Genomic DNA, 24,871 nt, shown 5'->3' with positions numbered 1-24,871 from the left:
AAACAAATCTAATTACATTGTGTGCGCTGCATCGCAATTGGCAAAGCAGTGCGCGCAATGTAATTTGTTTTATTTATTTATTTATTTATTTATTTACTTAACTCTGTTAGGCCGTATGCTGGAGTTCACTACCCCAAACCCTGCCCCTTCCCCACCCCACCCCACCCCCCTCAGCACTCCCTCGAGGAGCTGCCACTGCAGGCAGATGCAGTATGATAACCTGCCTTGTTTTGGGCTAGGGAGTCCTGGAGGACATTGAGTTGAGCCAGAGCCAGGCATCTGGCTCAAGGTTTCAGTGGCTCGTCCACCCCTAGAATGGAGAGAATGTGAGTAGACTTCTAAGTCGCTATGTGAGGGGCGAAAATAAAAATGTTTAGTAGAAAGGCAGAAAGGGTTGTCTTGTCACACATCTGAAAGAAAGTACACGTGAAGGCACACAAATATATACCTTAGGGAAGGATGTCTGAGAGCAGGAAACAAGAAGAAACTATTGGTGGGAGGCTTTTGGGGTGGAATAGAGAGAAGTGTATTTTGGCCAGAAAGCAGGTAGGAGGAAGTAAAACACTGTACCACCTGGTAAGTGCTGTAGAGGGGTTGAGAAGAGCTGGAAATCATACTTGAGAGACAACATGAAGGCAGCTAGCTCAGTGATGGTGTAAGAAATTGGTTTACTGGTTGAGGGGGAATGAGACTCTACTTAAACAGTAACCACAATCTTTGTCAGTGTGAAGTCATTAACAAACTCCAAATTAAGTTGTGTACAACCCTCGAGAAGCTTAGCACAGAGAAGTCAGGCTTAATTTGGAGGCAAATTGTGAAGTATTTATGCAGCAATTTAGACAGTTTTAAGGTGAAACATAACACAAGACAAATCCCTCACCAATCTAGAAAAATAGAGTAAAATGTATTAAATAGTTCAAGACCAAATTAACAAAAAGCCAATCAGTAGCAACTTAGATATGCAATTTTAAAGTTTAAGTTAAAATAGTGGCAAAAACCATAACGTGGCAACTGTGGTTACCTGGTCACACCAGACCAGGACAAAGTCACAAGTTCAGGCTGACCAGGGTTGAGAATAGGCCAGAAAAAGGGACCAAGCTAGGCCCACTGAATAGGAGTACCTTAAATCCTGGTTGTTAGATTTGGGGGTCTCTAGGTGGCACAGGTAGGCACTTGTGACCAGTAGGGACCCTTGCCTCTAGTCAGGGTAAGGGGGTACACTCTTAAATAACCCCTGCTCACCCCCTTGGTAGCTTGGCAAGAGCAGACAGGCTTATCTCAGAGGCAGTGTGTAAAGCATTTGTGACCACATACAGTAATCCAATGACAACACTACGGATGGACACCACACAGGTTTTATATACAAAAGAAGTATTCTTTATATAGATTTAACACAAGACCATACACAACACAAATCCACAATACTGTACTTAAAATAGCAGTTTAAGCTTAGTTCTGTTCAGTTTTTAAAATGCAACACTTTGAGTCAATGTACCTTACAATGTGTTACGCTTCCACAACAAATGTGTTGCAGCAATGAAAATGCTGCAAAGTTCTGATGCATAGAAATAAAGACGTGAAGATCTTCCAGATGCGGCACGGTTCTTTGATGATGCGAGAAGTCTCGATTCGATGCATCAGCTGCAGTGGCGACACCCTTGTTCTACGATGCGACGACAACAGCTTCGGTGGCGACACTCTTCTTGGACGCTGCGAGATGCTTGTGCACAATGCGACAACTGCAGCGGCGACACCATTGTTCCGTGATGGAACGACAGCAGCTCCGACGGCGGCACACTTCTCTGTGGATGCGAGGCGCTTTTCTTGATGCTGGGCAATACGACAGCTACAGTGGCGACATCCAAGATGCGATGGCAGCAGCAGCGACGACGACACGCTTCCTCTTTATTACGAGACGCTTCCTTTGATGCAGTGCAATACGACAGCTACAGCAGCGACATCCAATATGCGACAGCAGCATTTGTGACGCTCTTCGTCTTCGTTGCCAGATGATTCCCTCAATGCAGTGCACTTCGACAGCTACAGTGGCGACATCCAAGAAGCAACGGCAGCAGCAGCGGCGGCTACACACTTCTTCCTCGTGAGTCGCGCTCCCAGCTCCTTGCGACACGCAGTCGGTCAGAAGGCCCAAAACAGCAGCAAGTACTTTCCAAGGAACTCTGGGGGACCGGGGGTTGATGTCTGTTGTCCCTGAGACTTCAGCAGAAGTAAAGCTCTATTCCAAGCCCTTGGGGATCCTTACAAGTTGATGAAAGTACACAAAGCCCCTTTCTCTTTTATTTGGCACTCAGGCAACCACTGCAGGCTAATCCCCCAAAAGTGAATGTGAAAGCCAACTTCACTAAAATATGTATTTTATCATTCTGAGATCAGGCATACTTAACTCGAAATTCTGCCATGTTCCCTGAGTCAGTTAGGATTATAAGATGTAATTATCTAACTGCCCATTCTAGCCTATGGATAACAGGTAGCCTTGCAATAGTGAAAAACGGAAATGGCTGTCATTCACTATTAGGACATGCCACACACACCAGGGCATGTCCTACCTTATACTTACAATGCACCCTGCCCTTGGGCCTACCACAGGAGTGTCTGATATGAAGAAAAGGGAAGGTTTAGGGACTGGCAAGTAGGTCCACTTGCCCAGTCAGCATGGCTGTACCAGACTTCACACAGGCTCTGCAATGGCAGCTCTTAGACACACTTTTACAGGCTGCTTCTGTGGGTGGTACAACCAGTGCTGCAAGTCCACTAGCAGCATTTGGATTACCAGCCTGGGCACTTCTGGTGCACTGTACTAGGGTCTGACAGGTAAACCAAACCAGCCAATCATGGAACTACTAATTCATACATTAATTTATAATAGGGAGAGACTAGGCACTTTAGCATTGATCAGCAGTGGTAAAGTTCCCAGAGTCATAAAACCAACAAAAACAGGTCAGACAAAGTACAGGAGGAAATCTAAAAGTTCAAGAATGACCCTGCAAAAAGGGCCAAGTCCAACACAGGTTAAGGAGTGTTGCAAGATCTAGGGTCAAGGATGAGTAGAGCAGCCGAGGCGATGCAAGGTCCTGGTGTGGAGATGTGTCAAGCAGTCACTTTTCCAGATAGCTGCAAGGCTGTGATGAAAGTTTCTACGTCATCATCAAGCATGTCATCGACAAGAGATTTGAGATGCAAAGTCCTGTGTCGAAGATGTGTTGCTCATCAGCTGGTTCCATAGAAATTGCAGGGCTTGCAATCTAAGATGCTGCATCGTCGTAGAGGATGCCTTCAAAGAGGGGTTTACGATGTGAAAATCTGCATTTGGTGATGTATCATGCAGTCGTTCAGATACAGGGTTTTGGGAGATGTGTCATGCTGGAGCTTTGATGAAGATTTTTAGGAGGCGATGCTTTGTGCTACATCAGTTCTGCTAGGATCTAGTCTGAGCTGGCAGAACATCTTTAGGCCCATAGCCAAGCGTCTGGGATTCGGGTTGCAACAGTTGGAAGGGCAGGACTCATAGCTGGCAGATTCCAGGTGCCTGGTTGAAGGATGTTGGATCCTCTCTGTTCTGTCACTGAGGCTCTGATAAGGAGGCCAGCCAACTAGCCCCTGGAGTCCCTCTGGTGATACTGGGTTCAAGATACAGGTGCAGTCCTTCTCACTCAGGCAAGAGGGCAGAAGGGTAGCACAGAAGGGCAGCAGAGTGGTAGTCCTTCTTGCAGCAAAGCGACACTACAAATACCAATCTATATGTAGGTAAAAGCACACAGTGCTTTAAAGTGTATCTTTTGCTTGTAAGATCCTGCGAAAACCATTACCACAGCATTGTACTAGAGACCTAGAATATACTTTCACAGGTCCAGATGTGTCCTGAAGAGTTGGGTCTGAGGATCCATTATTTATACCTGGTGCACACTTTGAAGTAAAAGATGATTCCAGAGGATTCCAATACCCTGATGTGTCAGACAAATAAACATTTTTATTATAAATGTAGCATAGATGTTTTCTAAAAATGTTACTAACAGTGTTCACTAATCCAGTTTTACAAACAGTTTTTCCAATTGCTGTTATCTATCTGCAGCAGATCTCTGATGAGGTTTTTTCATGTTTTATCTCTAGCTCAAAAAATGTGTGAATTGTCCATTGAAATGAAGGTTCTCCCTCACAATGGTATTCCTGACTCACAGGTCTCCCCCACCTTTTTGTCAGCTATCAGCCAAGCCAGAAGTTGACTGATTTAAAGATGAGGGACACAAGCATGTAGACAAGTATTCCCTGCTACTTGTTTAGGAAACATTGACAAGAGTAGGCCACACATTAGACAGGGCACCCACACAAAGGAGCCTCCTGCCTCTTGTGATAGCCACTTCTTTGGAAAAGGAAACAGCATCAGGCAATCTGTGAGAATGAATGGAATGACAGCTATGTCCTGGAACCTCAGTCCATGGGAGACTTGTCATGAGGCTGACTTGGAGGAGAGGGTTGGCAGCAAGTGTGACAGTGGGCCGATATAAGATAGAACAAAGTCAAAAGCGAGAGGGACATTTAGTTATCCCTCCGCATTGTGTACTTGGAAAATTATGATTCATCAGTTTGAGGGTTGATTATACATGGGGTTGATTATGCTGTAAAGCACACAGTGAAAGAGAATGATAAGAGAAGGGAATGTTTATTAATATGTGTTGTTTAGGGAACTAATATATATCTACTTGGTTAGTATAATGCATTTTTAGCCCCACCATCTTAAAGTCACAATGCTGCTTGAACAAGAAAGAATGGAAATAATCTAGTGTGGAAAAATTCTCTAGCGAATGAGGGTCAAGTGTTGCTCTTGCTTCCCCTTGAATCTCTGACTCCAACTGGTGTTCGTAGGATTATGAGAGCTAACCACAAGGAGGAAGGAGGGTTGGGAGCTATCCAAGCTTGTCTACTACTGAGAATCAGCTTTGCAGAAAGCAGAGAAGAGGTCGAATCCTAATGGATTAAGTTAGGTGTGACACTCTAGAAAAAACTAGCATATTCACTTGGAATTAGACATTTGAAAGTGGTCCTGACAGCAGAAGAGGAACTCTATGCCTCTCTCTGAAAACAATGAACTGGTACTCAAGGAGGTGTCCCTGAAGGTCTGTGGACAATTGGAATATTAGTAAACAAATGTTTCCAATTTCCCCCGAGCTGGGACTTAAAGCTGACAGCACACACCAAAATAGAGTATTCTCTCACCCAGAGTTTCCCTATCTATCTGGATGCCTACAGTTCCCTGGTCTCAAGCTATGATTCTAGCTTGCATGTGTCTGATTTCCCTCTTTGTCCTTTCCCACTGTGGAACTAGTATGTAGTTCAGACTTAGGAAGAGCATATGTTGAGATCCCTGCTACCTCAAGCTATAATGAAAAGTGACAGTCCTCTGAAAGAAAAATACTATGTGTCGTAGGAACCAAAGAGTTTTCTGCCATGTTCTCTGCCTTCTGTAAAACTGTAGAAGACAAGGAAAATCAAAAAACATTTTAGGTGCTTGAGTTTCATTGTCATTGTTTGTGCTAGTATTAGGTGATACCTGCGAAAAAATGGTGTTATTGTTTGCTCGTTTTTTTCCTGATCATATTATTTCTCTAGTGCAGCATTAATACTGTACCAAAGTTCTGATCTGGAATATAAGTATGCCTGAAAAATATAAAAGCATAAATGTAAAGTATTGACCCACAATCCCTTGGACAGAAGTGCTCTTATTTTAGGGGGATATGCATATAACACAAGGCAGCCAGTGGATGAAGGCCCATATTTATAAAAAAATCACACAATGCAGCAAGCCCCCTTGCTGTGCTGCGCTACGTGAAAGTGCAGGAAAGCGCTGTATTTACCATTATATGATTTATTTCTGTCCTTTCCTAGCACTGGCACAGTTTCAGCTGCCTATCATCAATGCAGGCACCCTTGCAACATGGTGTAAGCATGCATGCATTGTCGGCAGGTTTTGTTTTTGTGCAAGAAGTGGCAGCTTCCTGCACAAAAATAATCCTCAGAGGCATTTTAATTGAGATATTTCTCCTTGTTGCACCTCTGATGGAGAGGCATACAATTTTGAAGCTACCAATGTTGGTAAATCTAGGATTGTACCAGAATCCATTGGAGGATATGTTGGAACATCAGTGCTCCACTCATAGCACCCTTCCCTGCCGCATGGCAACGCAAGGCAGCGATTTGCATTACTCTAGATTTATCAAGCCACTCAGGGCCACGAAAGGTGGTCTTGAGTGCTTGGTAGGTGAATCGTAGTCAAATGTATGCTTTGATTCTTATTGTTTAGTGGACAATCTATTAGAATAATAAACGAGGAGCACCAACTTATCAATATGATATTAATAATGCAAGTGCATAACATTTCATGTTGGGTGAAGTAGGCACTTTTTTCACACCATGATTCATACCAGAAATTGCATATATTATGTTTTACTTATGCGGATCATTGAAAAAGTGGATGTTTGATTTTTTTAATGTCATTCATAAAACTTTTAATTGATGAGGTTGTTTGAAAACATCAGGTCTGAAAGAGCCTTAATTAAGCATCCTGCCTAAGGTAAACCTGCTATGAGAGCTGTAAAACAGTATGTTTACAATGAACATAGAGACTTGTGGGTCACAATTAAAATCATGTTTACGAATACTGACAAATGACCATTAACACACTTTCCCTAAAACTTTCACATTTAAATATTTGGAAGTAGATTTAAAAGCCCCTTGCGCCACTTTTGCGTCATTTTTAACATGGGAAAAGTGACGCAAAAGTGGCGCAAGTGGCTTGTAAATCTGCCCCTTGTTATTTACAAACTGACTTGCTTCTTTGTTCTAGAATTCATTCTCAATGGTTTAACTCAAGGCTTCTTCAAAACAATCTCATTGCAACTATGGTACAGGCCAGAAGCAATATTTACATATAAATATAAATATGTACATTTATATAATACATGAATATTTCAATTTTGTGGCCACTGAACACCATCAATTGTACTGAATACATGTTCTAAACACCACACACTATGTATCATAGCATGGCATTACTTAGCGTTCCATAACATAACATAACGAAGCACAACACAACACAGCACAACATAACATAGCATAACTCAACCTAACATAAAATATCACCCTTGTGAATAGCAATATAAAGCCACTCACCCCATAGACCCAGCAATGTTTTTGAACTGGGGGGCATATTACCAAGCAATAGCGATAATTATCGCTATTGCATGGTTAGAGACAAAAAGTTACCGCTGAGCTGCAGCGATTTTTACCGCAAATAAACCTTGGTATTACCAAGGTTTAACACAAATGCGATAAAAATCGCCGCAATGCATGAATATCGCTGAAAACACAGCGATATTCATGCATTACCGAGCTAATGCTCTTAGCCATGTTATTCACCTCCCATTGGATAACATGGCTAAGAACTGCTCAGGGCAAGTGTTAGCTTTTGGAGATATTCGCGCTTAGCGCGAATATCTCCAAAAGTTGGTAATAGGAGATAGCGATGTTAGTGACTGTTTTCAGTCGCTAACATCTTGGCACGCTCACTTTGCATGTCATTAGTGATAAATATCACTGACATGCAAAGTGGGGCCCAAGATGGTCGCTATCTCCTACTAGCTGTCGCTAACTGGTGTTAGCGACAGCTAGGTAATAGGGAGATAATTTTATCTCCGCTTTCTTGGCTTTTAAAGCCAAAGAAGGGGAGATAAACCCCCTTGATAATATGCCCCTATATTCTGTAAGTCTATAGACATATTCTACTTTTTACCTCTGCAATCGTTCACAGAGTCAATGACATTGTGAAAATGTGTTGACCCAGATCCTGAACATCTACAAGCTTGTATTAACATATACACCACTTGCAAATGTGTTGGCTCAGATCCTGAACAGCTACAAGCTTGTATTAAGATGTAAACCACTTGTACTAAGCTGCTTCCTTGCTCAACAAAGACTTAGGGCCTGATTGAGATCTTGGCGGACAGGTTACTCCTTCACACAAAAGTGACAGATATCTCGTCCGCTGAAATATAAAATTCCATAGGATATAATGAGACTCACATTTCGGTTGATGGCATATCCATCACCTCTGTGACATAGTAACCTGTCCACCAAGATCTAAATCAGGCCCTACGTGATGGAGTCCGACACCTTGGAAGCAGGACAAACAACAATCCCTTCTTTCTGAACATCTAAAAAATCATGCTGCTGGCCTTATTTGATCCAAATCAAGTCCTATTTACATGGTCACCAAAGGAGAGCTAAACCCACAACTGTATCCATGTGGTCACTAAAGAGTGGGTACTCATATTAGTCCTATTGTACTATCATTACTGAAACCTTTTCAATTCCTGGCTCTCAGACACATACCGATTCTTGTTTGTAGAAGTCCCTGATCCATGTAGTATGTTTCCAATTTGGATGTAAATGCAAGTGTTTGCATTAGCTGAAAGTTTCCTCTTGCAGCAACTTCAAAGTTCGCTACTGGTACACAATGCCATCTGTAGCCAGGCACAAAAATATCTCATCAATCTACTCTTTTCTCACTAGCTAATCAGATGCTAAGAATGGCTGGTAGTTTACCAACCTGTAGATGCAAACATGTTTGGGTAGATTCATTCACTACCAAACTCACTCCCCCCTTTATCTGCTGCATTGCATCTACCCAGACTATTCGTTTCACTTAATGTGACATTTCCTTCTCAAACCACTTTTCTACCCCGCAGGACAGTGCTTTGGTGTGAGAACTGGCCATGTGAGAGATCTAAAATAATTCCTAATAACATCATAAATAAAAAAGTAAATAACAGTGGCCATTCATTGTGACATAGAAAACTTGCAAAACTTGATGCAAAAACAGGCAAGAGCACAAGTAAAGAACATAAGAGACATTTAAAGCGTCAACTTTAGTGTCAAATGAAGATAATAATTCTACTGCCCAAATAATCTGTGAAACTTAATCACAAAAAGAGATTTCATAACAGGAAGGCCAGGCTCTGTCATTCTTGGTCGGGCTTAACGAAACTGCCACAACGAATCGTTGTATTAAAAAGATTGGAAAGACACGTGCACTAAGTACTGCAATAAAGAGAAACAGATCATGGGCTATTTATAAATGTGTTTGGAATGTGTCAAGAGCTCAGATGAATTTAGAATATGTTCACGCCAGAGGCCATATTAGACATCCAGTTGAGATGGAAGAGCCCATGAGTCTTGGGTCATTCAAAGGACAATTAATCCCTGCACGTGTAGTTCAATACGCGCCTGTACATGTTATTCTGTGTGCCATTCCAGCCTGCAGAGCCCCACCGGGAGCAGGCACAGACCATTTCCAACATACTTCTCAAATTCACAAACACTATCAAAGACCTTTGTAGGAACAATTTACAAAGCAGTCAAATGCTGAGCTGCTAAACATAATGTAAAATTATTTATTTATACAAAAAAACTAAAGCAGAAGGTTGTAGCGCCTGTTAAAAAAACAATGAATTCATATTTCTTTGAAAATAAATAACACATTATCTCAAGTCATGATAAATATGGCTTTGACATCTCTGCAGATCTTTCATTATCAAAATACGAGTGATCAAAAAAAGGTTTACTGTCTACTGCACATACATGACATGCACTTATGTAGTGATGGAGTTGAGTAGTGGTGAGTGGTAAAGGCATCAGCAAAAGTTGTAAATGAATCTAGGACCCTAGTGTAATTTTCCCGATTCATGCCCTTATATAGGTATAAATTACCTGATCCTTATATAGGCATAAAAATCATTACCATACTTGGACTGAGCCTATGCAGCCCAAATGCGGCATGGCTACTTCCACTAAGTTCCAAGAATCAACAATGATTTCTTAGAGAAACCCGCCTTCAGCAGCTAGGGACTTCCCTTCGCCTGAATACTAATTTATCTAGGAAATCATCGAGTTTTCAAAGAACTGAGGGGCATATTATCAAGGGTGGGGATAGGGAATTTTCGCCGATTTAGCGGCCGTTTTTTTCTATCGCCCTATTAGCAAGCTGTTGCTAACAGCAGTTAGCGACAGCTTTTAGGTGATAGCGAACGGTTTGGGGCCCACTTTGCATGTTAGCGATATTTATCGCTAATGACATGCAAAGTGGGCGTACCCCAACTGTTAGCGACTGAAAACAGTCGCTAACATCGCTATCGCCTATTAGCAAGGCAGGCGTAGCAATGGAAATATTCGCGCTAAGCGCGAAATCTCCAAATACAAACACCTACCCAGACCAGTTCTTAGCCATGTTATCCAATGGGAGGTGGATAACATGGCTAGGAGCATTTCATCGTTAATGCGTGAATATCGCTGTATTCTCAGCGATATTCACGCATTTCGCCGCTGTCGCCGGAAAATGTCTTGCTTTGGAGATAAACTTTGCTAATAGCATGTTATCTCAGCGATAAATTCCAGCGATGCTCAGCGATAAAAAAATCGTCGCTAAGCCTATTTAGCGATAAATATCGCTACTTGTTGGTAGTATGCCACTGAGTCTTTGAGTGACGTTATTAAGTCCAATCATACGTCAAACTCGGCACCTTCAAAGTATAAATATGCCTACATTTGCCCAGACAAGGACACGGTGGTTTGGAGCAGATCGACTAACTACTTGCCAGACGCCTGCAGCAGCAAGTGACGAAGGAAGCCAACCCTCCAGCTGACGCACTGAGAGACGCTGTCTTTTCTCCTGCCGAGAAATCTGGCTCCAGTGTTTCCAGGCTACCCTTGCGGGTTGCTGGGAAATTGAGTCCTGAGAGAGAGAGATAGAAGACCTCCTTCATTCTAAAACCAAGGTACGGAGCTGATTAGACCCGTAGAGAATTCTTGGATAGATTCTTGGCAAAGAAATACTAAACTTAAGTTACTCCTCACTTACTTCTTCCCTTGTACTAGACTTAGGTTAGGTACACCGGGGTAGGAGTATTTTTGAAGCACCAGTTGAGTACTTTTAGTCAATATTTTATTACTGTATGTATTTTCTACATTTTAGGCAACTTATGGCTTAAAAACCATATCATGCTTTTACAGTACTACTTTATAATACTTTTCGTATTATATGCCCTGTACTTTATAACCAGTATTACGATTGTAGCAGTACATTTCCTATGCGTGCGAAAGAAGACTGTTCAATAAATAAATGTTATTGGAAACGCCTGTCTCTATATTTTCTCAGCACCTCTGGTGAAACGAAGCATGCACGATTGTTGATGAGTAAAATAGTTATCTCTTGTTTCCGCGACTCTAGAGATTGATTTCTTATTCTTGGGAAACAAAGTTGTCATGTTTATGCGGTTGTCAGAAACTAATCCATTCTTGTTTATTTGAGAAAGTTTCTAGTGACCTCTGAGCTAGCTGGCACTCACAATTAAGTTTAATATATACGATAGAGACCTAGTCGACCTCAGTCCTACGTCTAATCTATAGTATATGTTATTCCAATGTGAGAGCCTATTGGGAATATAGGAACTACATCACATGGCGCCCAACATTTGGTAATGGCAATAATTTAATGCTAGATTCTAGAATAACTCAGTCGTGCTTTTCACACAGACCCCTTTTTCCCGTAAAATACTCCAATAGACGTCTGGAGTGGGTAAAAGGTTAATATCCACCAAAACTGAGTAGGACAAAAATCCTATCTATTAGTTTTTAGTTTGTTCAACATTGAAGGATACAGTGTTCCAAAATATTGTGCACCTAATCTTTGTTTTCTTGAAACTTGCTCTGCAAACTTTCAACCGACAAAATGTCAGAGAGTGATGTAGAAATAGCTAGAGCTGCAGCTCAAGCAGTCTTAGATGACACAAATCTCCAACAGAGTGATCCGGATGCAATAATCATACCGGTAAATGTAAGAAAAACCATAACTATAAAACTTATAGAAAATGGAGTATCATCCAGAGCTGGTAAAGTAATCTTTGTTATAGAGGCACATGAATATCGTCAGACAGAGGTATTCTATTCATGGATTCTATTTCCTGCAGCAAATGCAGTAACACACGCGTTCTACTACTACAAAGTGGAGGAACCTCCAGCGGAATACGTTCCTTTCGAGGATGTTGAAATTCCATCAACTTACCAAGAGCATCAGCTCTCGTTTAAAGGCACCCTATAACATCAAAATCACATTACCAGGCTCGGTCCACTTGGTAGACCCGGAGCAACATGGCCGGTACTAGCCATCTACACACCACATCCTGACATTAATGGAATGACAGGTCCAGAACTGTTAGCTCAGCTGAAACAGTTAATTAAAATACACAGACAATTGGTTCAATATGTCATGCGGACTTTAACAGTCCAACCAGCTGTAAGGATTCCGCAACACACCCCTCACCAGGGGAATACAAACAAAATCACACCACAGACTATACAATAAGTCATTGGTAAATTGCCCGCAAAGAGGGAACAAATTCCGTTCTGGTTAGCTCAGAAAATTACTCAAATAGTGGCAGTATTCCCTGATAGTACACCTCATGAGAAACACAGAATTCTGACAATCTGTTTACCAATGGGGATAGCACCACATGTGGAGGACTGTGACACTTAGGGTACAGTCTTTGCTTCAATCTACACCAAAACACATGGTGTACCGTCCATGGCGGTGATACCAAATGTTCAGAGGCAGATTCAAAATGAATACAGTCCTGAACCAGCCTTAAATCTAGGTATGAAATTACTAAAAGATTTCAAACAGGCCTCAGCTATATTATTAGCTAACATTAGAGGTGAAGCAGCATCCGTGGTAATCCGCCAAAAGTTAAAAGAAACAGATATAAGAGACTGACCATATGAGCTTGCTAGAATTATTAAAAAATCTTATGAAAAATTAGGAAGAGATAGTATGGGTGGGAAACCAGTAAAACCCGAATTAACAGAAAATCCTGAAAAGGTGTTTATTAAAAATAATCTCACTACTCCAAAAAAGGAGTGGGAAAATACTAGACAGACACTTCTTAAAGAGAAGTGTTCTCAGTCCAGAGGAAGATCTCCCAACCGGGAGGTAGATCTCCCCAACGGGAGCCTTCTGAAAAAAGGTATGACCTTAGAAATAGGGATACTTTAAGATAACCTGATAGATATCAAGATACTGATACACGTTCTTCTCGTACCTTTCAGACTTCTTCGCAGAAATCCGAGAGGAGAGGACGATCAGAATAGAAAGAGGAACGCGTGAAGTCCAAAGAAGAACAGCACGTTCCAAAAAATAAGAAAACTCAATTCACCAAAAAGAAGGTAGCAAGCATAAAAATCAGACATGCGAGGATCTTGAGGACACAACTCAAGAACGGGGAGTGGGCGACAATGCTAGACAGCACAGCAGAAGTCACCATAGTTCGCAAGATCTTGAAGGATCATCTGGAGACAGTGGACTTGAATGAATCCATTCAAGTTGAAACTGCAGACACCAGGGTTAGTGTACCCCACAAGTTATATGAAGTAACACTCCAGATGGAGGGGGACATAACTAGAAAAATAAGAGCACACTTTTTGGAGAAGCTCTCTAAGGGCTATGACATTCTTGTAGCTGAACAAGACTGGCCACCTGTATTTGTCAGGGAGTGCCCACATAGCGAAGACATAATTATGCCAGCCTTCTCAAATCACATTCCAATTCATAAAAAATATACATATGCCAGAAAATGGACAGTGGCTCAGGCTCCAGCATTATATACAAATCATGTGGGATGGGACGAGGACTCTCCTCACCATAAAATCCAGTTAAAAAATCAACCTACTGCACAGAGGCAGTATCCAGTTAAGCAAGAAGCTAAAAACAAGGTCAGGGATATTTTAAATCAGCTTGAATACTAAGGGGTGATTGAAACATGCAACTCATCAATGAACAATCCTTTGTTTCCAGTCTCCAAACCAAACAATTCATATCGTCTAGTATTGGATTACAGACATTTAAACTCCTGTTGTAAAACTTTTGCAGTACAAAATGCACATAGTGCAGCATTGATGAATAACATTGTGCGGAAAAAATATAAAACCACATTAGATATTTCGAATGGGTTTTTCTGTCGAAACATTGCACCTGAAAGTAGGCATTTGACCGCTTTCTCAATTATGGGGACACAGCAACAATTTTGCCGTCTCCCCCAGGGATTCAAGAATAGTCCAGGGTTATTTTCAGCCAGAGGAACAGAGTTACTACAAATGTATGATGATGAGGCATTATCTTATGTCGATGACATCTATCTTACAGACGATGATTTGGACGTACACTTGAAAAGATTTAACACCATAATACTTGTGTTCGCATCTGAAGGGTATACATTCAATTTTAAGAAATCACGAATTGCCCACCTCAACATCCTATTTCTAGGCTACGAGTTATGAAGTGAAGGCAAAAGCCTGGCAGCTAACTTTCTAGAGAAATGTGCGCTGCTCCAACTTCCAAAGACGCTGAAAAACTTACAGTCAATTCTAGGTTTCCTGAATTTCGGAAGAACGTATGTTCTGAATTACGCAGAGAGGTTTAAACCTCTCTACAAACTAATCAAACCTGATTTCAATCCAACTAATTGGACTCAAACACACACAAAAATTCTGCGTTCTGTGCAAACAGACATTTTAGCAAAGGCACAGTTAGAAACATGCGACAATGTGCGCAACCTTGTGATCCGAATCATCCCAGGAAGATGCGGATTCACATACCTGACCTTTAATGAAGGTGAAAAGGTACCAATAGCATACAAATCAAACCAATATCCTCAGAGCACTCAATTATCCAACTAACTTAAGGTAATGACACAAATCAATTGGCAAATGTCACAGTTCAATTGCTTGCAGTAAAAAATCCAAAAAATTTTTTCAATCAAGGTTCTTCTGTGTTTATTTTCATTTTCTTCAAAACCATAGGTTCACGATACATCAGCCAACACGTGTTTCGTCGTGTAGTTATACAACACTGTGACCTCCTCAGGGCTGTAACCAAATAAACAGTTCCCATGAATATACCACAACTTACATATGGCTTACAGTTAGTAGTGTTATTGTAAAAACACCAGTATAGAAAGATATCAAGTCCACACGGTGTGTAAGTCTCAATTAGAGAAGAATGGAAAAAAGGAAATACCACTCCAAGTTCACAATACACCCATAGGTTGTGTAAAGGATTATATTCCCATGTCAGACGAGTTTAAAACGTAAAAAGAGGAAAAGAGAGTAGCATGCCTTATTCTATGCAACAAAATTCAGTAATCACCTATTATTCCATGGTTCAATCTAATTTAGTAGATTCCTCTAGCTTCATCTGTATATCAAACCTAAAACATAATCACCAAATTAAAGCCATACTCTCTTTACTGTACTTCTGACACAGACATAGACACCTATATGTAATTCACTATACATTCACTATAGGCACTCTTAGCCAAGGATTCCGCACTGTGGTCCTCACCACCCCACATTTTAACTACCCCCAAATAACCTAACTTCTTTTCGGGAACATTATGCGGATATCTCCCTGTTCATTACCTCTTTTATTCTGTTATGAGGTTCATTCCAAATTCCACTCGTTTCTGGTTCCTTCGTTCTCAAGTTCTCTGCTCCAATATCTAATTAACTGAAATAAGTCATGATATTACTCACTCCCATATAATACTAATATTGAAATATCTTCGCTGTATACAACTACACTCACCCTTACATCTGGCGGTCCTGTGTTCAATATTCTCATTCGTTATAACAAACGGGAAAAATTGTAAGAACTCACTAAGTGGTACACTTTTGTGCCAAGGTATTAATTTACATGGAGCCTTCAAAGGTTCTGCAAATAACCTCTCTTGCCACCTACACGGTACACCCTACACAGTGATAGAACCAATTTTCAGGCAGCTATCCAATGGCAGATACATTATGCTCAATGATCACAGCTGTTGTGGCATGTTGCCAGGAAAACTTTATCTTGTTAGTGTGTCATCCAGGGACACTTGTTGTATGCAAGTATTGTATCCAAAGAACAAGACAGACAGTGGGACGGCATTATGGCCTTCTTTGAATATCTCCTCTATATGAATTGATAATTTAAGCAGAATGAAAGTCATTCTTTTGCAAAAGACTGTGCCACTGACCTCGTCTAAAGAAACGTATGATCTGCAAGTTGCAAGGACTTCTACAGAGATATTTATTTATTTATTTTGAATTTTGTAGAGCGCGCAGCTACCTCCGACGGAGGTGTCCCGGCGCTGAAGACATAGTCTCAGGAGGGTCGGGGGAAGTACAGAGGGGTCTTAGATCTGTGAAAATAACCAGGTCTTTAGTTTTTTTCTAAATAGGGGTTTGGACGTCAGGAATCTTAGTTCAGTGGGTAGCTGATTCCATAGTTTGGCGGTTGTTACTGCCAGGGCCCTTCCCCCTGTACGTGTGAGGCGAAAGCGGGTGCAGATCATGAGGCGATGATGATTAGATCTCAGGTTTCTTGGTGCTTGTGAAAACCTCATTCTGTGACGTAGGTAGGATGGGCCTCTGTCATTGAGTGCTCTGAAGGCCAGTGTTAAGGCCTTGAATTGGATACGGAGTTTTATTGGTAGCCAGTGAAGTTTGATTAGATGGGGTGTGATGGAATGGCGATAGGGGACATTGCAGACAAGCCTGGCCGCCGCATTCTGGACTTTTTGAAGTTGGTGGATGAGGTAAGTGGGGGCGCCTACGTATAGGCTGTTGGCATAGTCCAGATGAGCGGTAATCAGGGCATGGACCACCGTTTTGCGGGACTCCAGTGGGAGGTATGGGATGATTTTTTTTATCATTCGGAGTTTGCCGAAGCAGGCTGAGGTGACTTTGTTGACTTGAGTTTTGCAGGAGAGGGAGGTGTTGAATTGAAAGCCAAGGTTGCGTGCGGTTTGAACTGGTTCTGGGGGGGGGGTTGAGTTCAGACGGCCACCAGAGGTTGGAGGGTATAGGCGATTTTTGATTGAAGAACAGTACCTCGGTTTTGTCTGTATTGAGTTTCAGGTTGTTGGCAGACATCCAGGCTGCGATGTTGAGCATACAGAGGCGCAAGTTGGTAAAAGATTTTTCAGTGTGTTCTTTGAAGGAGAACACCAGTTGGGTGTCGTCAGCGTAGAAGGTTACTTTGACGCCCCAGGATTCTACAACTTTGGCCAAAGGTTTGAGGTATACATTGAAAAGGAGCGGGCTGAGGGCAGAGCCCTGTGGGACGCCCCAGATCAACTGTTTTTTGGAGGAGAGAAAAGGTCCTAGCATCACTTGCTGTATTCTGTTTGTGAGATAGGATTTTATCCATGCAAGTGGGGGTCCGCTAATACCAACTTCTTGTAGGCGGGTCAGGAGTTTTTCGTGCAAGATGGTATCGAACGCTGCGGATAGGTCGAGGAGGACTAGCATGGCCTCCTCTCCCTTCTCCGTGCATTCGTGGATCGATTCAGATACCTCGAGTAGCGCCGACTCGGTACTGTAGTCCGGTCTGAAACCTGACTGGGTGTCATGGAATAGGGAGTTGGATTCCAAGTAGTGTGACAGTTGTTTTTGGACAGCTTTTTCCAGAACTTTTGCGGGTTTGGGTAGAAGTGATATTGGCCTGTAGTTATTTAGATACGAAGGGTTGACGCCGTTTTTTTTTGGAGAGGGATCAGCATGGCGTGTTTCCAGGCTGCGGGAACAACCCCAGTGAGTAGTGAGGAGTTCCAGATGTCAAGTAGGGGGTTAATGATGATGGGGGCAATTTCGTTCATGATAAGAGCTGGGGCTGGGTCCAGAGGTGAGCCAGATTTACATTCCAGAAATAGTTTTAGAGCAAGTTCTTTGCTAAGTGGTTGGAATGAGGTAAACGCATGAGTGCTATTGGGGATTGGGTCTTTGGTGTATCGGAATCTTTCTGAAGGATTGCTGCCGCTATGTTGGCAATTTTTACTTCGAAAAACTTGGATACGTTTTCACATAGTGTCTGTGACATGGGCACAGGAGTCGAGAGTGCGCTGGGGTGAGTGAATTCTTTCACTATATTGAATAGGGCTTTGGTCGAGTTTTTTGCTTTGTCGATTGTTTCAGAAATTAAGTGCTCATGGTTTGGCGTTTGAGTTTACGAAACTCTTTAAGGCTTTGACGATAGAGGGCTTTAGCTCCGGTATCGTAGTTCTGTCTCCATTGTCGTTCTAGCTTTTTGCACATGCTTCTGTGTGCCCGTAGTTTTTCCGTAAACCAAGGGGCCGATGGTTGTTTTCTACGGGAGGACAGGCTTTGAAGAGGCGCTACTTTCTCGATGGCGGACGTGAGGTCGCTATTTAGTGTGCTCACAGCTTTGTTGAGGTCGTCGATACATGCATTATTATCACCAAACGGCCCAGTACATTTCGCAGAAATGTTAAGTCAAATCTTAAACATGTCTGATACCAGTGGCATCGCACATGTATTTAAGCGATTTTTTCTGGACTGTTAACATTTGAAGCAGTCCTCTGCATTTTTCCAAATATCGTGCACTCTGTGTTCGGCGGTCTGCCTCTCATTTTGGAACTCGTAGCAGGAATTCTATTTTTATTCCTTCTGCTCCGATATTGCAAGTCCGGCCATCAGTGATACCCAGAATACCATGGAACAATGCCTCCTTGCCATGAGGTATCGTGAGAGGATTACACAGATTCTTGGCTTGGCTCGTTTAAGAGATCTGAACACAACTCGGTTTCTATTGTTCAGACCAATCTAGCAAGATTGCATCCTACCTGTTCTACGATGCCTGCTTTGTGGAGAGGAATGCGTGTTGGACATTTGTCTTACACTTCCATCAGTCCTGCCATCGGATGTCGACGCCTTGCTAGGTCCGGTAACTACTCATGCATTGTGTTGTCCCCAACGGCTACCAATCCTGATGATGGCATTCATTGAGGTCTCACCAGTAAGTCTAACTGAGGGTGAGATACGAGGATCAACAGGCACACAGGTACCATCTGATATGAACATTGCTAACGCAGCACTTGGCGCTGATGGCAATACTTCTCATCTGTGCACATTTGATCTACTTGATGAAATAATTCCACTTTCACCAACTGTGGTAGACGATTTCTTTGCCAGCCTAGACGATCTGATGTTTTCTCCTGACACCGAGAATAACTCATTCATGCACACAGCGTTCCCTGAACTCTGAAATTCGGCCTTCCCGTTTTTAAAACAAAGACTTCTAACTTTAGAACTCTATTTTTCTCAAACGATTGCATTCTTGTTTCTTTCCCAAAAAACATTGAACTTTTTTGGCACAGACTAATCTGCTTAAATTAGAACTATTCTTAGAAAACAAGAAATTCTTTTTGAACACTTCCTAGAGGAAATATTTGGCCTTGTCCTCAATACTATAAACATTGATATGTTATGTTATGAAATGGTCTTGACCTTTTTTCTATATTTAAGAGCCATTTTTCATAAATATAATTACATGGTTCATTCAGTTTGCATTTCAGATATGATACCTTATGCTAAGAATGACAACATTTTCCTTAAATGCATACAGTAGAAATGCTCAAATTTTCATGTACAACCATTTCAAGTGCATTTCCTGTATTTTGATGTGGGATTATAAGCACATGCCTTAGATATGTTCAGTACTTATACATGAAGTTATTGAACTTAAGATCGTGGAGTGGGTGTTGTAAATGAATCTAGGACCCTATGTAATTTTCCCAATTCATGCCCTTATATAGGTATAAATTACCCTATCCTTATATAGGCATAGAAATCATTACCATACTTGGACTGAGCCTATGCAATCCAAATACGGCATGGCTACTTCCACTAAGTTCCAAGAATCAACAACGATTTCCTAGAGAAACCCACCTTCAGCAGCTAGAGGCTTCCCCTCGCCTGAATACTAATTTATCTAGGAAATCATGGAGTTTTCAAAGAACTGAGTCTTTGAGTGACGTTATTAAGTCCAATCATACGTCAAACTCGGCACCTTCAAAGTATAAATATGCCTACATTTTCCCAGACAAGGACACAGTGGTTTGGAGCAGATCAACTAACTACTTGCCCGACGCTTGCAGCAGCAAGTGCCGAAGGAAGCCGACCCTCCAGCTGATGCACTGAGAGGCGCTGTCTTTTCTCCTGCCGAGAATTCCAGCTCCAGTGTTTCCAGGCTACCCTTGCGTGTTGCTGGGAAATCAAGTCCTGAGAGAGAGATACAAGACCTCCTTCATTCTAAAACCAAGGTATGGAGCTGATTAGACCCTTAGAGAATTCTTGGATAGATTCTTGGCAAAGAAATACTAAACTTTAGCTACTCCTCACTTACTTCTGCCCTTGTACTAGACTTAGGTTAGGTACACCGAGGTAGGCGTAATTTAGTTGAGTACTTTTAGTCATTATTTTATTACTGTATGTATTTTATACGTTTGGGCAACTTATGGCTTAGAAACCATATCATGCTTTTACAGTACAACTTTATAATACTTTTCGTATTATATGCCCTGCACTTTATACTTTATACTTTATAACCAGTATTACGATTGTAGCAGTACATTTCTTATGCGTGAGAAAAGAAGATTGTTCAATAAATAAATGTTATTGAAAACGCCCGTCTCTCTATTTTCTCAGCACCTCTGGTGAAACGAAGCATGCACGATTGACTGAGTAAAATAGTTATGTATTGTTTTCGCGACTCTAGAGATTGATTTCTTATTCTTGGGAAACAAAGTTGTCATGTTTATGCGGTTGTCAGAAACTTATCCCTTCTTGTTTATTCGAGAAAGTTTCTACTGACCTCTGAGATAGCTGACACTCACAATTAAGTTTAATATATACAATAGAGACCTTGTTGACCTCAGTCCTATGTCTAATCTATAGTATATGTTATTCTAATGCGCAGAACCTATTGGGAATATAGGAACTACACTACAAAGTGACCTTTGGATTTCCAGCTTTTTCCTCTTTGGAACATTCCTAGATTTGTTATTCACAGGTGTCATATTGAGTTGGTCGAACCTGCTGTAGTGACATTTCTGACTTGGGTAAATGTGGAATATGCGCGCTGACATCAGACGTCTCAGAGACTGTGTTGAGCAGACAGCTGGAGCCACAGGCGGAGATGTGGCTGCAGGGAAGACTGCAGCAGTGAGGTCTGCAGCCCTTACCCACAAGCCTATACCCACCTAATTGCTAGTTGGGTTGAGCTTCGAAGGGGCTTGTGGGGCCGTGGGGCCCGCGGAGAAGGAGTTGCAGCTGCCCTAAACCCAAGGCAGCCACCCGTGGTGTCTGAGCCTGCCTACTGGGATTAATGCCATTGCCATTGTTACATGAAGCTGGGAGCCCATACTTCTGCGTCTCGCTCTCTTGCTTGCTGCTCTTCTAGTTACCTCTCCTGTTTAGCCCTCCAAGCCTTCTCTCAGATCTTCTCCCACCTTCCCACCTCTGTGGACAATTTACTCTACACCTCACTACTCTCTCTCTCTCTCTCCCTAAGAGAGGATATTTCAGCCATGAAAGAACTGGTAATCCATAAAGGGGTTGGTAGAGTGACCGTCTGTAAATCGCATTGTATGTGGGCTAGTGGAGGAAAGCTTAGGTCCTGGGGTGTTTTTGGAGGAGGCGTGAGGAAGTGGTGCTGGGTGACTGGCTTGGTGTAGTCAGGTCAGAAGTGAGTGGCAAGGCAGACAAGTGGAGCCAGTGAAGTTGTGGGCTTGATCAACGGGGACTAAGAGGCCAGAGACCATCTTTGTCCAAGGTTAGTACATTTTCACTACTAGTAACACTTCAATCCTTCTGATTGTGAGGGGCAATCAAAGAAGGTGTGTGTGTGTGTGTGCAGCACCACTGGGCCTGGATCATCTCAGGAGCGGCCTAATTTATAGACACATCTCAAACCCAAGGTGTTGAAAATAAGCAGACTTGTGTACTTATAAAGCTGAACTCAGGAAGGAAAAGTGGAGGGTCTTGCAATAAGTCTTTTATATTAAGACAAAATAGTTTGGAAGCACTGCTGGGAGCAAGGCAGAAGTCATACAAAAAAGGCCTAACTCCACTAGTAAAAGAAATAACTGTTGAAAGTATTGGATGAAAAGGGATATTTAGCAACTACCCCATTAGAGGGTTATGGGTGCGTACAACCCTCCTCCAGTCTTTAGGAATTTGATCTCTCCAGTCTCCAAACCAGCTGGTTGCATTCATAAAAGAATTTGTGGCGAAACATTTTAATAAAAATGTCAAAAGAAGATTTATTTAGCATCTAAGGCATCCATTGGAATCAGGTGTAAGAAAACCAGTAGTTTGGAGGGAAGTCTTTTTGTCTCTCTACAGGGTGCAGTCTAAGCATGGGCGAATTTTGCGAATTCGCGATCCGCGAATTTGCGGATTTGCGAATTCGCGATCCGCAAAATTTGCGAATTTGTGCGAATTTGCGGATTTTAGTTTTTTTGCGTGTTCGCAGGTTTTTTGCGTGTTCGCGGGGCTTTTTGCGTCTTCGCGAGCCGCTTGCATAGCGAAGTTACCCATGCAGTAGTTTATGGGAGAGGGAGAGAGAGATAGATAGATAGATAGATAGAAAGAGAGAGAAAGAGAGGGAAAGAGAGAGGGAGAGAGAGAACGAGAGAAAGAAAGAGAGGCCGGATCTCTGAAGGGCCAGATTCCTGAGTTGCCCCTACAGAACATACAGCTTTTTATTTTTAGCAAAATGCATATGAAAATTGTGCTGTAAAGGTCTCTTTTAGTTTAACCCCACCTGACAACTCAAAATGGGTGTATTTGCCATCCTCTCCCTTCTTCCTCTTTTTTATATCTGTAAGTGCTTCCTGATGAGGTTTAATTCCTTAGACAGGTGCCTCGTTGCCTACTTGTAACTATTCTCTGACCTTGCTTCAAGGGTCAGAGCAGGTCAGAGAATAGTTGCAAGTAGATAACGAGGCGCCAGGAAGCAATTAGCAGCAGGTGTCCAAGTTGAAGTTAATTTGTTTGTAACCCTTTTGTAAAAGGTTACAAAGAAATTAGGTTCAACTTTTGCACCTGCTGCTGTAACCCTTGCTTGGCTGAAAATTCGTCCCCGCTGATTCGCGGATTTTACCGTGATTTCGCGAGTTTCGCGGATTGCGAAATCGCGGAAAATCCGCAAATTCGCCCACGAAACGGATTTTACGCCCACCCTTAGTGCAGACTCCCTATGTGTACCAGAACCACGATTATCTTCTTCATCAGTAATTTGCAGGGAAATATGTCTGATCCCCAAATTTGTGATGAACAGGCAGGAATTCCCTCTGTGGGAAGTGGACAGAAGCAATAGGAAGAACGGTCTCTCTAAAAGGATTGAATGCAGAAAAGTAAGAAACATGTTAAATGCTTCTTAAATACTTCCCTATTGGACCAATCAAATCAGTTATCTACACCATATTTAGATATTTCCGAAGCACAGGGGAGGGGGGTAAACAATCCTATTTCTCTTTTATGCTGTGATTTGAAGAAGAGCCGCAACCCTCTGGAATTCTCTTCCAACCCAACTCCGGTTTGAACCAAATCACATGAGATTCCGAAAACTTCTCAAGACCCACCTCTTTCCGCAATAACCTCTCTCCCTTACCCCTCTGCTCCTATCCTCAGTTGTTTGTATGCAATCTCAGCGCTGGGACGCTTCCGGGCAGCCATGCGCTATAGAAGTCCCAAATTCATTCATTCATTCATTCATGTGATGTAATACAGAAGAAAATGACAACAGGCGCCAACAGGAACAATTCAAAAGACCCACAGAGGCATGATTCATTTAAGAAATATTTACTATAAAAAGAGGAAATGTTAGGAAAATGCAAAAAAATATACATACACTGCAACCTAAGATTGTACAACTTCATAATATTTAACTTATTTTTAATTCTCTGCAAAGCATCTTAAACTGTTATTTTGCTTTTACCCAATCCTCTCAGCTCAACCACAGGTGTGTGTGGGGGGGGCGGGAGGGGGGGGAATATGATACTCTCCGTAGTCTTTAATAAAATCAAGATTCTCTTTGCATGTTAATTGGAGAATTAGCATCTAATTACAAAACCGGAGACTATCATTATACATGTTAAAAGCTGTCAGCTCCTTAATTGCTCACATGTTTAACTGGCCTCAAATACAAATTTGCAAAGGTACTGCCATTCGACCAGTCTGTTGCTTTAAGGATCTCAGAAAGGGTGCCACCCACCCAGAATAACTTACTGGCCAATGTCCCCCTTGCTGAATAGACACTAAAGAAAGGTACATTTATACCTGCCTCACTCATAATTGTCCTGACCCATCTAGCTATTTTAGCGGTAGATACTACCTTGTGGGGTTTCACATACAAAATCAATAATTGATACTCATCGTCATGTCTAAATTCAATCATGCTATGCTTATAAACTCTCATGTAGTCTACCACCCAAAGTTTGGGACAATCTTGGAAACTGGGATAGAAAATAGGACTGGACATGTTTTTGTCCTCTTCCAGATATCAAATTGAACACCAGCTTCTGAATAAACTCTGTTAAAAAAGTCAAACACCTTGACATCTGAAACCTTTCTGGATGACACCAAACAAAGAAGAGTAGTCAATTTCTGTGAAATCTGTCTCAAAGAAAGACACTGGTTACTTGGCCATTTGTCACAAAGTTTGCAGACCAAATGTACATTCCAAACAAAGGGGTAACTCAGTCTAGGGGATCAATTGATTGTAATACCCTTCATTAATCTACAAATAAGTGAGTTGTTGCCAACTGTGGTGTACCCCATCAGAGCATGGCCAACTGAGATTCTTGATATATGGCAGTTAATAGTCTTGCAGGAAAAACCAGATACAATTCCACTGATTAATTAGCTACTTAGTTACAGGGGTCTCCACAGGCTCCAGATCCCATTCCAT

The sequence above is a fragment of the Lissotriton vulgaris genome, chromosome 6 (assembly GCF_964263255.1).
Source record: "Lissotriton vulgaris chromosome 6, aLisVul1.2, whole genome shotgun sequence".
NCBI classification, from domain to species: Eukaryota; Metazoa; Chordata; class Amphibia; order Caudata; family Salamandridae; genus Lissotriton; species Lissotriton vulgaris.
The sequence above is the reverse complement of the archived record's forward strand: the minus strand, read 5'-3'. Positions refer to the sequence as shown.